General features: G+C 29.5%; 1 long non-coding RNA gene across 1 annotated transcript; it reads right to left on the bottom strand.

Annotated features, from left to right (window-relative positions):
• Window positions 1–2,945: 2,945 nt before the first annotated feature.
• Window positions 2,946–15,696, bottom strand: LOC107442228 (uncharacterized). Its single transcript, XR_001583835.3, has 2 exons — window positions 15,418–15,696; window positions 2,946–4,813 (listed from the first exon to the last, which is right to left on the bottom strand). It is a non-coding gene; the product is annotated as an uncharacterized lncRNA (long non-coding RNA).
• Between the last annotated feature and the right edge of the window lie 3,788 nt (window positions 15,697–19,484).

Raw genomic sequence — 19,484 nt, 5'->3', positions numbered from 1 at the left:
GTGAACAGCAAACAGCAAATGGATATGAAAAACAGTATATGTAGTTGTTGACAAGAAGAAACGTATTTTTTCTTTTTTAAAATTTTCGTTGCGTCAAATTTTGAAGAATAATAAAAAAAGAGAAACGAAAATTTAAAAATTTTTCAAAAGTCTAAAAAGTTATGGAAAAAAGTTTTTTTTTTTCCTCTAAAGTTTTTTAAGGTTTCATGAAGATCAAAATTTTGTAGGAAAAAAATTTTGTAACCTTTGAAGACTGTCGTATCCCACACGATGAATTCGAACAGTAGAATTATCATGACCGGGAGAAATACTCCGCGACGCATACTCGATCACACCATGCCATCTCGAGGTAGATCTCGTAGTCGTCACAATCCGAAGGAAATTTGTCCCTTTTCATCATCTAAAAGAACCACTGATTCACCTATTAGACGCTCTGCCCGGATAAATACTCCAGTCTCTAGAGAGCCTCCACAAACATCACCGCATAATTTATCGAACATATCGCATAGTCGTAGTTCCCTATCAAACACTGATTCTATCATCCCAACTTCCTTTTATGGTAAAAACAGCATTAAAAATAGCTCAGTTGAACACTACCCTCCTACTTCATCATCAGATGTCCAAGCGGAAATCAATGTCTTCCCCGATTGGCCTGTACTTGATTCCTCTTTTGAAATTGACAAGTATTTACTGAGTGAAACATCTTGATAGATATCTGAACGGTCGGGGTCAACACAATACAAAAGAATTTAACGAATGCAAAGAGGCTATTACAGAAATTAAAAGACTCTCCAATCAATCTGACCGACTTGAAACTCAACAATCCTACCAACTAAAATTAATTGAAGACCAGATTAAAGATCTCACAATACAGATTAAGGATCTGAAAAACACCGATAAACAACCATCGTACAGCGAAGTAGTCAGTAACCCTCGTCTACCTGCTCCAATAATAATCAGAACAGACGAGGATAGGAATCCAGACAATATCCTACAAATAATAAAACTGAATACTGTAAAATCATCGATAATTGATTTAAAAAGGAAGTTATTTTCTAAAAAGAAAAGTACTTATTCTTTAGGGGAACTGTAATGAATGGCCAAACAATCATTGACTCCAATAATGCTTAATTAATTTACTAATTAAGCTTGATTAATTTAATTATACTAATTAAGGTACGAATAGGTATCTTACATAGGTATTACGTTAATAGAATTTTTACGGTTCCTAGAAAGGGATAAGTATAGGACTAAATATATGTGGTAAATTTTGACTATCATGAGTTGGCCTCGAGCGATCAGCTGAATATAGTTAATTTCTATTTAGGTAGAAGGAATTTCTAAAAACGTATTTAGATTAATCTAATAACGCAAATTCAGGGGGAAAGACAACAAAAAGAAAAATTAGAATAATTTTAGATTTAATAATTATTGTTTCGTAGTGTTGAATAATACTGATTACTTTGTTTTATCTGTGCGAAGATCAGGTATTGAGTTAATAAAAATAAGTTCATCCTATCCAAAAAGTATTTTATTAATCCATTATAACGACCTTCTAACTTATGCAAAATTTTGAAGGAAGACAGGTCATGCTATTTACATGATATTATCATCATCAAAATTTATCTGGCAGCCTGATGATTACGGCCCTTTTCCCATTTGTATGTTATTCTAGACATATTAACATATAATAATATATATGTATAGCAAATCGAAGTAGGAAATTGATTTAAACGTATGTTATTGCATGAAGCTGATTTTTTGAAATATTTTTGTTGATAGGTCCCGAACACTCCGTGGCCAGTAAGGAGCTGGTTTAAATAAAAATTGGCCTGCAGGCGCTTCATGCTTGGATCTTTAAAAAATTTATAGGTTTGTCTTCTCTTGTCACTAGACCTCCAGTCATTTCTCCAGCGGTTAAAAGTAATGTTCTTAATGTAAGATTTAATTTCGCATTTTTCCCCCGGGATCTCAAAATCAATCTGGCCAAGCTTAGTGGCATCCTTAGCAACCCAGTCGGCCTCTTCATTCCCTTCAATGCCTGAGTGTGCTTTAATCCAATTTATATTATAGTTGCTACTCCACATGGCTTTGGTGTCTTCTATAAGTTTTAGGTGTTTACGTGGGTCCTCCAGGCTCATAAGTGAAGAAAGAGTATTAAACGTATGTTAAGATAAATAATTTTAGGATAAAAACTTTTAAAATAATACGTCAAAATGGAAATGCGCTAAAAGCAGCTAAATCTTATGTAAAAAATTCAAATAAAAAGTTAGAAAGCAAAAATAAGCAAGACGAAACTTTAAAGATATGTATATTGGCAAAAGCAGCACTTCATCAGGGGGACACACTGGAGCCTTTCTGTAGTTAGTGGTTAAACCAAAAGCTGACTGTGCTCCGAGTCCCCACAATGGAAAAACTAAATAAGAAAATGCAATACCTCAAAAATTCAACTATTACAATTTGAACACACGCTTGAACACACACACAGTCAGCTTTTGGTTTAACCACTAACTACAGAAAGGCTCCAGTGTGTCCCCCTGATGAAGTGCTGGTTTTGCCAACATACATATCTTTAAAATTTCGCTTCACTTATTTTTGGTTTCTAACTTTAATTTAAAATATATATGTATATTTGTCATACTACTGTTATTTTTATTACCTTTTAAAAAATTTTTAAGTTGCTTAGCTCTTTTGGAGATTTATTAAATTGCTTCACACCATGAGGACACATTTCTAGAAATTACAAAGTCACTTTTCTATTTATTCTTAACATAAGATTAACAAAATTGAAATTATTATTTGAAAGCAAAAGCATGTTAACTTTGTTTTGCAAATTTTGAGCGAATGTTGCGAGTTATGGACTAATTATGGATGAGAGCTTTAAATTAGCCATACAAATTAGGGTCTTTAATTTATGCCCCAATTGACGAAATTCAGGAAACATATAGTATGTAATTTATTTTATTCTTAAGAAAAATGACATAAAATATAAAATACACATTGAACTCATAAGAAGATACAGATGCCAATACACAATTTTATGAAAAAAAATCATATTAAAATAATAAAAAAGGTATGAAAAAATAACTGGTGCTTAACTACAGACAATAATACATTTTTATTTGAAAACACTACTAATGCACGAGCCTAAATTTTTTTCACCTTTAAAATATACAAGTAAAGTTTAAATTTTCATCAGTATGATTATTCTAGAAACATGAACTTTGTAAAGCTGGAAATAACTTTTACAATGGTGATTTAAATTTTGTTATTTCAGTTCCTTTTTCATATGCCCTTTAAGGAAGGGTAGAATTTCTGATAATTGGATCAGTGATAAAAAAAAAAACGCTTATCGATGATTTTAATTCATTTATGAAAAAAATATTAAATAAGTAAAAAAAAACAGAATTTGAAGATAAAACAATAAGACCAAATGCTACAAAGGATGTATGAATATTCGCCATCTGTTTCAACACAAAAACTACCTAGATAAATCTTATCCAACACTTTTTATATCATATTTTGAAACACTTCTTAGTCCTAATAGTCTCGTTCTCTCTTGTCTCTTCATTTTTTCTCTGTTAAAAAAAAGCGATCCACGTTGAATGATAGTATAGATTTCTTTCGGATATTATCTTAGAACGACTCTTTGTATTCGCTAATACTTTTCTTAAACTTTAGTAAAGAGCCTAATTTAAACCCTAATACCATAATAGATTCAGTAACATAATAATACATTCATGGAACAGGTGTAACAATTCCCGTTGTTTATCGAATTCCGATTTTTTTCATTATTTTATGAATTGTTTGAACCATGATTTAGTGGAGAAAAAAAAACACTCACAGATTTGTGATCCTTAATAATGGGAATACACGAAATATTATTTTTGTTATATTTTATAATTTACTTCAATACATTTTCTTTCAAAAAATGTCTTCAGAATACAATATTATTTACTATTTTGCGTACGGATAACGCAATTTATATTTTTTGAAAAAGCAAAAATAAGGTATTCCAAATTATGTCATTAATTTATAAATTAATTTTTGAGATGCATTTGAATAATTATTTATAAATCAAAATTACTGAAAATTAGCAAACTAATTTTTGCTTTCATATTTACCCTTCTGTAAAGCTAAAAACATTAGTAAAAATTTAATTAAACGTCGGAGATTGATCTCTTTCACAGAAACATCATTCAACTTATAACAATAATGTAATTCAGGTGATAACTTAATTTATCTTGAAAACTTACTAAGGTACAACTCCTTTGGTTTTAAAATATTTTGTGATTCAATAAACGCTATTAAATTTATATATTTATACGGTAGATTCAAAGTGGGCCGATTTTTTTTAACAACAGTACATAATGTGAAGCTACTTGCAAAGTCCCACTAACAAATTTATGCATCGCTCAGCATTTTCTTTTGGACATCAGGAGTCGAGGGTAAGTGTTCCTCGCTGGCGCGGACATTGTACTTATTCGTCTTCTTCAAACGACGCCTGTTCTCCATGGTTGCTGAACAGAGGGTAAGACCGAAAAATATGCAACCACCAAATATGCAGAGCAGGCCAAAGGCCAGCATGATTGGACCAATCACCCTCTTCAAATCTGATCTGATGTATCTCTCGTAATTCTCGTCTGCAACGTTGGGTCTGACTTCCGTAAAAGCGATACCAGAAATGATGGCTCCGCCCAATAACATGGCGAATCCTAGGAGGATGACGCAAAATGTGCAGTAGCCAACAGTTCTTACGTTACCCATCCGCCATCTGTTCGTTGGATCAACGGCCATCCTTGACGATGATGGTCTGGAAAAAAGAGAAGAAATTAGTAAAACTCATACCGGATCCGTTTATTGCATGCTACATTCAAAGAAATGTCTGTTCAACGTTGAACCATAATAACAGTATCTTGATGCATAATATCATAATAGCCGAATCTTAAGGAACTCAAATTTGAATAATGTAGTCATACAGAGAATATTGTTCGAAAAACTAGACTATTGTTCTAAAATTTGTTATTTTGCTTAAAAAAATTATGCTTTTTTATATTAGTGGAATAATTGAAATTTAAAAAATGACATTCCTTAGTTTTCAACATTACTTCAACTAAAGAACATTATTCGCAATTTTTGAAAATACTACCTTTCTTTTTCATATCTGCAGAAATAATCTGCATACCTTCAAACATAATCCATCCGCAGACTGCCAAAAACATTTTTTGTTAAGAACTGTGTAAATATAGAAGTTCAAAGGGATTTTTCTACTTCCTCTAAAATATACTCAGTAATATTTTAGGCTTGTTTTTTAAGTCTAATATGAAAAGCAATCTGCAGAGCCCGTTACTTTGGTGGTGCAAGAAGCAGTTTAATATTGTAACATTTTTATTGTCTCCTAATTCTTATTTAAGTAGTTTTTCATCCCTCTGGTAAGAAAAATAATTTATCACTTACACACTTAGTAAAAAAACTTTTACACAAATTTATATATTATTTTATTTACAATAATTTAAAAACAAAGTAATAACGAGAATACTGGCTACATAAATATTTTTATCCACAATACACGTATTTAAGCTTTGTCATAGCTTTATATCCCCCTTTTTCCATATTTATATTAAAAAATAAAAGAGATCAAGAAAAATATTTTTTCGTCCCTTTTTGGAAAATATCTGAAAAGTTAAGCAAAACGAAAACTGGTAATAATTTAAAGATTCTTTTAAGTAAATTTGTTTAATTTAGCTTTGTGTGTTCATTATTCTTCTTACAATAAATTAAATTACTTCCAAAATAATCATTTGTAGACAAATCCAAAACCATCAGCGCTTTGTTATTTATTGAAACTCAAGTGGTAGCTAAATCGAAAAAATACTAACTTCTCTTACAAGAGTTTTTTTTTTCCAATATGGATAAACAAACCTTGTAGTAGTCTTGTAGGTATAAACAATATACACTAGCCTATAATAATGGAAAAGACACTTTTAGTTTTTGACATATTTTAAATTTCTCAAGAAAAACTTTAAAGATTATTTTGTAACTTTAGATGTGTTTATTTCATGCAAGTTTTCATACTTAGGAATAAGATTTAAAGCTTTCAGAGGTTTTGAAGACGTACAATAAATTACGAAGGGAAATGAATATTTTTGAACACCCTATGCCAGAAAATTAATCAAAAAACTTGTAACTTGTATCGATTACTTTAGTTGTTATTTTTAATAGCTACATAAAGTTAGTTTCCTAAACCTAGAGAAAATATTTATGAAGATATGGACCTTTTATGTAAAATTAATTTTTTCACCTTACGTTTTTTTGCTATAACTTCATAAATATTCAATGGAATTAAACAAAAGTTTTGGAGGAATTTAAGATTAATTACTTAATTGTCGATATAAAATTTAAAAAAAAAATTGTTAAAAACTGCTTAAGATATGAGCATTTAAGTCAGTTATTTTATACTGCGCATGGGTAGAAAAATTAAAAAAGTTTTTTTTTCTCCATAATTTTGTAACTAATCGTATTTGACAACTAATGATAAAAGCTTTATTTGAATATCTTAAAAATTTAAAAAGTTTCAAGCAATTTTCTAAGTAGTGTTTGTATTTTTTAAAAGAAAGCTCAAAAGGATACGGGGTTATCCACAAATTTGATGCTGTACTATTAAATAAGATTTATTAATAATGAGACCGGCATTGTGGGGGATCACCCCCCATAAGAGTATGTCTTCGTCTGCAAGTTTCATTTCTCTATACCAAAGTTTAGTTTTCGGACAATTATTGTAAAATATTATCATTTGTTATTAAATTTTGTCTTTTGAATCAAAATAAAATTTGTGAAAAACCCCTGATCGTTTCGAGTTTTATTTTGAAGAGTACAAAAACTACTCAGAAAATTGATTGAAACTTTTTAATTTTTTAGATATTCAAATCAAATGTTTTAATTAGTTGCCAAATACGATTCTGAGCAAAATTAAGAAAAAAAAAAACTAAATTTTCCTCTTGCAAGCAAAGTATAAAAGAACTATTTAATTACTCATACATTGCGCAGTTTTAAAAATAATTTTCTAAAATCTTAAAGCAGTAAGTTTGAAATTAATTTTAAATTGCCATAAAAATTTTGTTCAGTTTTATTGAATATTTTTAAAGTTACAGCAAAAANGATACAAGCTACAAGTTTTTTCTTTATTTTCTGGCATAGGGTGTTCAAAAATACTTGTTTTCTTTCATACTTTATTGTTGGTCTTCCAAATCTCTGAAAGCTTTAAATCGTATTGCCAAGTATGAAAAACCGCATGAACTAAACATCTCTAAAGTTACAAAATAACTCTTTCTGGAAAAATTTAAAAAAATGTCAAAAATTGAAAGTGTCTCTTCCATTATTGTAGGGCAGTGTATCTTGCAATAATCAATATATTCTTAATTTCAACTAAAAGAAGTCTATCCTACATTAAATTTGACATACTCAAGAGCTGGTAAAAACGCTTGTTACTGCATGTAATATGCAATCAATAAAACAGCATAATTACTTCTAATTTTTTTTAAGCATTAATATCTTGTTCTTTGAACCAATCTGTATGATAAATATTATCACAATTTAGGATAGCACAATTGATTTATCAAACCTTCTTTTCTAGAGATAAATAGAATATCAAACAGGTTTTATCTTAATTTGTTTCATATACATGCTTGAAGCAAAATCTAGTTACATTTCTATCTAAACATAAACATTTGAAACATATAAATAGCGTTTATATTTTCGATCAACTATAAGTTGGACTAAGCTGCAAAACCCAGCTGGCTGAAGCTAAACTTTTGAAAAAGGGACTGAAACTTTTGAAAAAGGGAAAAGAAAAGATAAGAGAGAGGAAAACAAAAAGAACTATCCCAAAATAAACACTTATATGCATGTTATATTTTGAAATTAGTAATAATAAATAAACTGATGGTAATACACTTTACATATTTTTGATGGAACAATTGAGTTTTTTATTAACTTAGGCAAGGAAAAATATTTAAAGTATATTTCCTTGCAACTTTCAGCTAAGCCGCATTTCCAAGTGGCTTGGAGAGTTTGTGTCAATAACTAGGGACTCTTCATTCATATGAATGAAACAAGATACCAAATCATCAAGCTGAGCTGATGTTATTTCACATACATTTCACAGTGCTAAAAAAAAATAATTAAACGAACTACCCTGAAAACTTTTGATCTAATGATCGAATCTTCACGTTATACGTCTTAATCTTGATTGTTCTAGTGGGTGACCTTAAATATGCTACTTAATTCGATCACTCGATATTTTAAGTTACGAAATCAGACACAAAAACGTATTTTCTCTGAATAAACATACCGTTTCTTCGATGGATTATCGGGTCTTTAATCCTCAAAATGTACGGGGTAGTCACTATTTGGGAAAACATGGTTCCAATAGTTTGATTTACATCATTCCAAAGAAATATAATTTTTAGTTACAAAAATACAAAATTTGAGTGAAATCGTTTAAATAGTTTCTGAGAAAATCATATTTTTAAAAAAAGAAGTATTTCTAAAATTAGATTTCTCGGGAAATATTTGACCGATTTTGCTCAAATTTCGCACTTTGCCATGTAAAAATACATTCTTTAAAATTATGTAAAAAATTGTGTACCTTTTTTTGACTATTACTAAATAAAATTATAAAAAATAATAAATACTCAGTAAACTTTTATATGCAATTGTATTTGGAATTGTATGTATTTTTTGTATGAAATTATCTGTGGCTAAACGAATTTTATAATTGTGTGCAAAAAGTTTTCAATTCGCTTAAAAATGCCACCAGACATGGTGAAAGAAGCAAAAAATAAAATTAACCTTAAGGGGTCCAAACTTTGGCTCGCTCTCCTCCTGACCAAACTTTTGAGAACCCTATTTTCGGACCAAAATAATTTTTACAAGTTGCAAATTTATTGCTACATTTTTTTTGGCATAGGGTGTTCAAAAACACGTTTTTTCGTTTGTTATTTATGGCCGGTCCCTCAAACCATTAAAGTTTTGCACTTCATTGTTAAGCGTGAGAAATAGCATAACCAAAACACTTAAAAATTATTCTCTAAGCATATATTTTTTTTTTAGAAATATAAAAAAATGTGTTAGTATAGAAGTGTTTCTATTTAAAGCATTTAATGAATTTTTTTAAAACGAAATCTTTGTAAGAGAAATAAATTGAATGAAAGCTAAGGAAGGGTACAAATGTCCCACTTTCTGTCGAAATGTTATATACATACAAAACCTCAGACCTTTCAGTATCTTTAGCTTAGTTATCTATTCGTTTAGATGTTATTGAGTATCGAATTTGGTTGTATAACTCCCAATCATCTGAATCCACGTGTTTATTTTGTTTAAAATTAAGCTTTTAGAATGTCTTTCAATAAAACTAAATACAAAAATCTCAACTGAATTTAAAGGTAAAAAAGAAAATAATAATACGTTTTTTACTAAAAAGAAACATAAATGGGGAAATGATACTAATGCGTTTAAAAGAAACGTAAAAAATCGCAAAACTATTATTGAAGCCAATGATGTTTAATTAAATTTGGCAATAGGTGCTAAGCGAATTTTTTTTAAAAAAATGAGCCATGTCATGAAAATAGAAATAATGGAGAACTGATAGTAGTTGGTTTAGGAGAAGCATAAAAAATCCTCATATTAATAATGACGTCAAAGATGCTGAATTGAGCAGTGGTAGCTCAGAGGATAGAGAGCTCGCCTCCCAATGAGGTGAACCGGGTTTGAATGGCATCGATGGCTGGTGATACGAATTCTACACTCGACTCGCACCGACCACAGCGCTGAAGTAAAAATATCCTCAGTGGTTGACGGATCATGGGTTAGAGTCCCCTTGCCATCAGGTTGACTGTGAGAGGTGTTCGTGGTTCTCCTCCCCGCGTTACGCAAATGTGGATTAGTTCCATCAAAAAGTACTCCCCGACGGCAAATTTCTCCCAATGCTTGATCTAGTAGTTACCTTGTCTTCTGTATTGGGTTCAAAATCTCAAGGTTGAACATTGATAGCCCAAAATTTGGGTAGGCTATTCAACGACGATTGTAAAATAAAGTGAAAATGATGCTGAATCAATTTTGGTAATTAACACCACTTATAGTGTGATAATTAGAGCAGTTTTAATAGATATCTAAAGCACTAATAAAGGTACAAAGATACCCACGTTAATATATTTGGTACCTATTAAAACTGCATTAATTGACTGTTCATATTTTTTTTTTTACAACTACTCTTTTAATTCTTCATACATCGTCTGTATAAGGTGTCATTTAATTACTATTTCAACAAAACTCGAGCATCTGTAAACGCAACAATAGAGCAGAGTGATTGTTCATCGACTCATCTAAAATAAGTTGGAATATACCTTGCAGTTTTATAATAGTAACCGAAGAAAGACGTTTTTCACATCCCCTCGAAAGTGATAAATATCAGAAAAAAATCACTCAATTATAGTAAATGTTGACTATCGTGAATCAGTCTTGAGCAACAGCATCATGCCAAATGATACTGAATACAGCTTAATCTTTATTTTGATAGGATAAACCGCTAAAAACGTGTTTTTTCTTAAACTAAAAGCATAAAGCCACTTGTACCAAATCGTAATAAATAAAAATAGAGGAGAATTATTTCAGCTGCATAAATTGTGTTTGGTATACGTAAGTATTTCAGTTTTTTGCATGATTTAAGTGTTATTTAGAACTAATTTATTGATTATTCACTTTATTTTCTCTCTCCCCCCCCCCGTACTAGGAACGGAAATTCAGCTAGTACAGTGTAATCCTAACATATTGAAAAATCTGCTACAGTTTTGAGGAGTGGACTTTGGAAATCTGCGTATTTGGAATATCGCTGACTCAAATATATTAACTAGAGCATTTATAAGTCCCTAAAAATATGCTTGTATTTTCAGAAATGAGTGATTAGAATGAAAGTAAAATAACTAAATAATACAATTAGAAACTATTAGGAGACAGTGCTATTGCTTGACATTGTTTTTAGATTTTGATTTATCTATTTTTATTCTATAATTCTGATTGTGCTTCTAACTAGTTAAACCACACCACTCGATCGCAAATGGATGATGTAAGTCATTTAAAATTTAACCCTTTGCTGTGGAGGTTCTTTCAGCAATTAAAAAAAGGTGCAACCCTTAGAGTTCTCGAGACAAATCCCACAGTTTACCCATTTACCATACAACACATTGGGACCATTAAATAAAGTGGTTACTAAACATGAAAACGTAAAAGCAATTGCATTCTGAGTGGTAAGTAATTTATGGAGCCGGACAGTTGCTCTCGAGTGCAAAGGGTTAATGTTGAATTTATAAACTTTTTGAAAAAAATATTAGCANCATCTGTAAACGCAACAATAGAGCAGAGTGATTGTTCATCGACTCATCTAAAATAAGTTGGAATATACCTTGCAGTTTTATAATAGTAACCGAAGAAAGACGTTTTTCACATCCCCTCGAAAGTGATAAATATCAGAAAAAAATCACTCAATTATAGTAAATGTTGACTATCGTGAATCAGTCTTGAGCAACAGCATCATGCCAAATGATACTGAATACAGCTTAATCTTTATTTTGATAGGATAAACCGCTAAAAACGTGTTTTTTCTTAAACTAAAAGCATAAAGCCACTTGTACCAAATCGTAATAAATAAAAATAGAGGAGAATTATTTCAGCTGCATAAATTGTGTTTGGTATACGTAAGTATTTCAGTTTTTTGCATGATTTAAGTGTTATTTAGAACTAATTTATTGATTATTCATTTCATTTTCTCCCCGCGTACTAGGAAGGGGAATTCAGCTAGTACAGTGTAATCCCGACATATTGAAAAATCTGCTACAGTTTTGAGGAGTGGACTTAGGAAATCTACGCATTTGGAATATTGCTGACTCAAATTTATTAACTGAAGCATTTATAAGTTCCTAAAAATGTGTTCGTGTTTTCAGGGTGGTTAGAATGATAGTGAAATAACTACATAATTCTATTAGCAACCATTAGGAGACAGTGATATAGCTTGACATTGTTTTTAGATGTTGATTTATCTATTTTTATTCTATAATTCCGATTGAGCTTCTGACTAGTTAGACCACTTGATCGCAAATGAATGATGAAAGGCATTTAAAATTTAACTCTTTGCTGTGGAGGTTCTTTCATCAATAAAAAAAGGGGCAACCTTTAGAGTTTGCAAGACAAATCCAACAGTTTGCACAGTTACCCTATAACAGATTGAGATCATTAAATAAAGTGGTTACTAAACATAAAAACATTTACATTCTGAGTGGTGAGTAATTTATGGAGCCGGACAGTCACTCTCGAGTACAAAGGGTTAATCTTATGTTTATACATTTTTTGAAAAAAATATTAACAAACATTGCCAATTTACCCTATATATGGGATAAATAGGCATAGCATAGGGATTTAATAAGCGTTTCGGGAAAACTAAGAAAACTGGTAATGTAGTTTCAAAAGTCATGTTCGAAAACTCTCTGCTTTACCTTTCTATTGTAATATTCAGAAAATAAAAATTCCAAGCAGAGATACTTTAACAAACTTTTTTTCAAATAATTAGAAAGAGAAAACGATGAGTTTTCGAAAGTTTTTCTTAAAAATTATGCTGCTTTTAATTTTTTTTATTTATTTATTTATTTATTTATTTATTTTTTTTTTTTTGCGGGTTGGCAGTCCAATTAAAAAGACGAAGAAAAAAAATTACCCAGTTTTACCTATGAAAATAAGGCATTATTTCTGCTTTATTTTACGTTTATTGAAACAGATAAATCCCAAATCGAAAAAACTTGTACGTCAAATCAATTTCTACCGCAAAATGTTATACCGTAATTTTCAGTAATATTTATTTAATTGAAGAAATTCAGTGATTTTACATTTATTTAATTATAGAGATTCAGTGATTTCATAATGAATATTACGGTAAAATTTACGGCATTTATCAGTCATTTTGTTCCGTAACACCTTACGGTAAAAATGAATTTTACGGTACTCAGAGTGCCTGTATTTTTTACCGTAATTTGATCCGAAATTGTTTACAGTGTACTTACGCATCTGATTGTGCCCTCGTTGCCAGTAAAATATTGTTCCCTGCAATTTATTTATTTATTTGGCGATGTACAGAATGAAATTAGGCAAAGTCAAACAACTAATAGTGTAAAAGTTATAAAAGCTACTACGAATAAAAATCCCAGCTACGTACTTACACCCATTTACTTGTCTGACATTGCTATATAAGACAAATGATGTAGTGAATCATATGTTTTGTTTCGAGCTAAATCAAATGATATCAAAATCAGTTTAGAGAGTAACAAGTTATAAAGATTTCATGAGCAAGAGTACAATTCACATGGCTAGATAGCATGTTAGATATCAATATATTCAATGCCTAGATAGCAAAGAACTTTTAAAAACTTACTACATTAAAAAAATGTTTGATAACTTCTAAGCTATTAGTCCTATTGACTTAAAATTGGTTTCATTAGATTAAGTGTAAAAATAAAAAGCACAATTGAACAATCCCTCATTTGTCTAGATAGCAAAGTTTCCTCAACCCTCGTTTTCGCTCACTCGGTCACGGGTTCTTAATGTTCACTATTGTTTGTCGAATTCAGCAATTTGTAAAGAAAAAATGAGACCACTCCCAATTTTTTTATCGTAAAAACTAGGCGTTGTATGTAATTGCAAAACCTATTATTTACTCAATAAATCTTTTTTGCTTAATGATTAACTGAATAGGGTTGATCGTTAGTTGAATAAGTTACATTACCTTATCGGCTGAATGGTTAACTGAACTCGCTTAATGACTTAATGGTTAACTGAATAAATTATGCTCGTTTAGGAAGGGATTTTTTTTTCTTCTCTTTTTTACCCGTTTTAGATTTACCTGTTGCAAAAACGCATCATTTTGTAGTGATGTAAAAAGTATTTCTATATATATAAAAAAAAGTGATAGGGCATTTATGTTTAGACTAATTTGATATTTCCTTGTGCACGCTACCACTTGAGTAGTTAAATATCGTTTTGGATTTAATTATGCTCAAAATATAGACGCTTGTATTATTAATATATTATGTTGGTCTTGAATTTTTTGTTTTGTTTATATTAGGTACATATTAAGAATGAAATAATTGTGTTAGCAGTTTTTATTTTTTGATTCGATTCAGTGTTATATTTATATTATTGTATTTTGTCTTATTTTATTTTGTCTTATTATATTTTGTATTTTTGTTTATTATTGTATTACCAGTTCTTATTCTTTGGCTAAATGGTAACTTTTAATGTGCGAACAATAGTTATGAAAACAAAAATATTTTAGGTCAAGGAAATAAGTAGGAAATCTTTCAAATTTAAGAGTAAACACTTTAAGTAGCGTCATCACGTCTACAGTGACACTCCCAAAAACAATTACGCGTAGAAAAATATAAATTCTAACTATAATTAAACTCTTGAAAAAAAATTAGTTAAACAATATGCTTTTAAAAAGTTGAAAAAACATTCATGTTGGCTCTTGAAAAATAAAATTTAAAAAAAATGTAAAAGATAACTCACTTTTTTCACTTTTTTTTTTTTTTGTAAACGTGCGTAGTATATTATTGTAATAAAAAACTCAGACATTGATGGGTTTAGAAAAAATACGGGTTAAAAAAAGGAAGAAGGAAATGTCCACTTGGTAGAGAATAGTTGTTAAATTTTACTACTTTTGATAGTTGTCTTATTGCTATTATAGTATTTTTAATAGTTGTGTTACAAGAATAGTTGTCATAGCAACTGAACTATTTTAAATAACATGCTTCATTTTAAACCCAATTCTCCCTTTCACCAAGATTAAAATGAGTTAATTAACGAAAAAAAACATTAGGGGCAAGGGAAAAAGGAATTTTATTGAACAGAACATCCGGTGATATTTAAACTTTAATTATGAAAGTTGCATAAACTGAAAAAAAAAAAAAACTTCACCAAGCCTAAAATGAATTAATTAACAAAAAAAAACATTAGAATGAAAGGGGGAAATGGCTGTAATTAACCGAACATCAGGAGGTGTCTAAACTATAATAATGGGAGTTACATAAACTGAAAGAAGAAAAAATCAATCTTGAAAAGAGAAAAAATATATAGAAATCATTTTCAGACCAGACACCTCCTATGGCCGTGTATAGTTGAAACATTTTACAATTGTTTAATCCTATTGCTAATGAAATATTACATTTTGAGCTACACCTCAAAACCGTTGCATTGTAAACAAACGCTTGGATTCGAATATTTTTGTTAAAATGATCCTCTTGTTTATGGCCAAAATAGCTAGCTATCATACAACAAATGTGTAATTAGAAATAGACACTGATTAACAAGGTCACTTACCTTTAATAATAAATAATCGAGTTAATAATCCAAATGCGAAAACTAAATATCAAAAATGGCGTGGTTCTTTTTCTTGTTACTTGATTGCCTCAACATAATTCTTATCACGAAGAATTTGTCATAAGTGGCTCTTGCCCCGCTATTCTTATCTGTATCGCTCACCTTCTTTCAACTCGTATAAAGATAAGGTTACCTGAGATACAGCATACCTTACACTCATCTGGACTTTGTTTTCATATCTAAAAAATCCATGCAGGTTTCAAAACGGCTAGAATTGTGGTTAAAAACTGATTTCCAGAACTAAGATAGAGTTCCTTGGTAGAGGTATTTTTTTCCCCGGTATTACTCGTGTTTGTGCATGTTTTAGGCTTAACTCATCTAAATAAACAACTGAATGGCTTATATTTTGTGCGACAGAGATGACACATCCGTTAAATGGGGGTATTTTCCTTAAAGATGTCACAACTTACAATTAGCAGTTTAAATAAAAAAATAAATTAAGATTTGTAACAGATGGTTTGTTACAAATCACAGCGTGTTATTATTTATTCCCTTTTTACTATCTGTTTTGAGTTCGATTGCAGTAAAATTGTCCAACTGGCTTGAATACTCACAATTCAGATGGAATTGATTTGATGTGTGTCCACAATACAAGATTAAAACGCTTCTCACAGCTGCAAGCAGAATCTATTGCAAAAGAGAATTTATTTATTTTCAACTGGATTGAGAGCACTAAACTTCACTGGAGCTTTGTGCTGGATAACGTCATGGCAATACAAGTTTTATTCGTTTTATGATCTCTTCTATCATAATTTTTGGCCAAGAAGAATTTATCATCCATAAATAACAATAATAATTATAATAATAATAGTGCATAATTCAAAATAAAAATTTAAGTAGACAAAATGGATAAAAAATAGTTTCATTTTTGAGCAACCTAAAGCGGAAAAAAGCGATGCACTTAACACCATCCGAAACGGAAGTTATCGCTTTTATAATTTTTTCCTACTATTAATACAACGCAGCTAAATAAGATAGTAAATAAGCTACAGACAGCTTAACGTATCCTACTAAGAAAGAAAATGACTTCCCTTATAGGTTTTTCGAAGAAAAATGTTTAAATAGTTCATAAATAGCTTTTATGTTTTATGTTAAGGAAGTTTTATACTAATTAATTTTAAAAAAAGGTTAATAGGTTGTCCGGCAAACTAAAATATTAGAAAATTCGAAATTTTTAATTTTTTTTTAAAAATATTTGCCTCATTTCTAAGAGTTTTTTACTAAAGAATAACTAATTTCTAAAAAAAGTTCTGCAAAAGTTCTTGTTTTATGTAAAACATAGGTTAATTTTAAGTTGGAAAAAAATTCCTAAATTGCGCCATTTTTTTCTGGTTTAAGTATTCAAGAATGGAACAGCATTTTTCTTTTTTTTTCTTTTTTGATAAAATAAAGCATAATTTTTGGAGACTTTTTGATGAAAATTTTTTTATATGCAATGTTTGCTAGAAAACTTAAATTATTCACAGCAGAAATATTTACAGCATTATTCTTAGAGCTATTTACAGCAGAAATTATTCATGTTGAATTCGACGTTAAACAATTCTTTTCTCGAAAATATTTTACATTTTTCACATGTCGATTTTTTTTAATCCTTGAAGCAGTATTTTTTATTTAGTGACGTAATATAAAATAATTAAAATTTATCGAAACGATTAAAAACGATGCAGAATGCAAATCATTATTTAAAAAATATATATTAATCTCAATATTATTTTGAAAACTTCAAATTTTCAAAATGCAAGTAAGCTGACCATATATTAATGATAATATCTGTTTAATCGTCTGCTTCAAGAGAGTTCAGTAATCGTTTGAACCAAGAGTAATTTTATTTCAAATGGCAACATTTTTTTTAGAATGTCTTATGCCGTTTGCATATTTATATCGTATAAGTATAATTATTTTATTCTTAAACTTAAGTCAATCATTTGTTTTTGCATTTTGTAATAGAAATTTAATGCTTTGTAGCAATAAGTCTGTAATTTGCTTTATAATAAAGTTATGAGCTGAAGAGTTGAATCGGAATTGGAATAATTGGCAGAGAGGAAAGTAAGATAACTTCATTTATAATTTTCTATTAAGAATCAAAAATATGAAATAGCTGGGAGTTCTTTAGTATTTATTATAATGTATCTAAAATGTTATACTAAAATACATAAATCCGACATGTCATTGTAAATTGTGATGAAAAAAACAATATGTTAATAATTAGGATAAATATGTATAAAACGATACAAAAATGTATAGAAATAAAAAAATAAGGAAATATGTATTATATTTGATACTTAAGAAAATTGATTACAAGCTGTATAAAAAATTTATAAGTTTTTTTTTCCTTCGACAACAAACCTGGCCGAACCAAATGATTTCACGGGCTTCTTTGATGACGAGGAACATTTCCGATTGCCGCAGTTAAAGTAAATATGCTTTAAAAAATGTAATACAAACACAAAATTAATAAATCTATATAAAATAAATAAGAAAAGTAAGCATTTGAGAAAAAAATTTAAACTGACTGAAAATAGTTTTTCAAATCACAAATAATAAAATTTCGTTAAAAAAAAATGCTTTTGGGTGTCACATAAGTACCACTGCATCATCAGTAGGACAAATGACTTGGAAGGTAAAGTGCGGGAATCTCAATCCTGATTGGTTGTTGAAACGTGACATTTGTTTACGTTAGCAACTGTTCTTTCCATTCTATTTCGAGTAAGTCAAGCCCATCAATTCTCTTAAGTGACACAAGATTCTTTCACAAAGATTTCAATTCTTTCACTATATATTTCTTACTTAACACAAAAACAGGCTCGAAGTCATGCAGAACATAAACAAACTAATTATGCATCGAAGTTGCCACAAAACAAAAATATAACACGGTTACAATAAAATACATAAGCAAATAATAAATCTATGTTAAGTAAAAGACGTAGACGAGAAGGAATTATATTTCAACGAATTCGAGGCACGATACGGCGTTGTATTTAATTAACTTCTGGTTAATTAACATTCCACCTTGCGTGGAGAGACTTCGCTCAACTTTAACACACCATTTTGTTGATGAATAATCAGCTGGCGCTGACGTCATAGGTCACATGAGTGGGTATCTCTGACCTTCTTCTTCTTGCAGTGCAAGTACCCAATTTAAATAAATAGGCAGTTAAGTATGTATAACAATGTTAAATTGGTAATGTATACATTTATGTTATACATTTATGTAGTTGTGTTATACATTTATGTAAATATCTATTGACAACTTATTGTACAAAATAACTTATGTTGAAATATCTCAGACTGATTTTTTTTAAAAATAATAGAACAAAATAACTCTCTATCTTATAGTAATTGTATTAAAAAATTAGTTAAGGTTATTAATACTTATAAAAGGAAATAAAAAAATATTTTATAAACAAAAAATAATTTTATTTTTTTCTGGGAGGAAAATTTTTTTGTAGATTGTGCTCCAGCTACTAATTTTCTGAATTACTTCATTAAGAAGCATTACAGTACAATAAATAATGTCGATATATAGAACTTGAAGGCAGTTTTTTTACAGCTCAATTCTATAAAAAAATTAAAAAAAAGTCAGGATTTATAACATAAATGCACACAAGCATTTTTTAAAGTAAATGGAACGATACATTTTCCGAAATAAATACTACGGTACCATTTGATCAACCTTTAAATTTCTCATTCATCAAAGCACGTTTGATTGCCTGATGAAACTCTCTCTGTTTCCCCCTGCATTAAAAGAGATTTTGGTGTTTTTTCGCTTTCATATTCGGAAACGTTTCTTTTTTTTCTGGTTTAAATAACAATCTGCCATCACTATTGTGAATTTTTTTCCCGAGAATTATCACAAAACTATACATTACGGGCAGTCATTACGCAACATCTTGTTTGTTGTCCATTTTCAAATTTTGAAATGATTCTCGATGCTACTAAAAAAATAATAACATGTAACTATACTTTAAAAAATAATTCTAAATATTAAAAAGAAAACAAAAACGCAT

This window comes from Parasteatoda tepidariorum, chromosome 2, assembly GCF_043381705.1.
Source record: "Parasteatoda tepidariorum isolate YZ-2023 chromosome 2, CAS_Ptep_4.0, whole genome shotgun sequence".
NCBI lineage: Eukaryota > Metazoa > Arthropoda > Arachnida > Araneae > Theridiidae > Parasteatoda > Parasteatoda tepidariorum.
The sequence above is the reverse complement of the archived record's forward strand: the minus strand, read 5'-3'. Positions and strand labels throughout refer to the sequence as shown.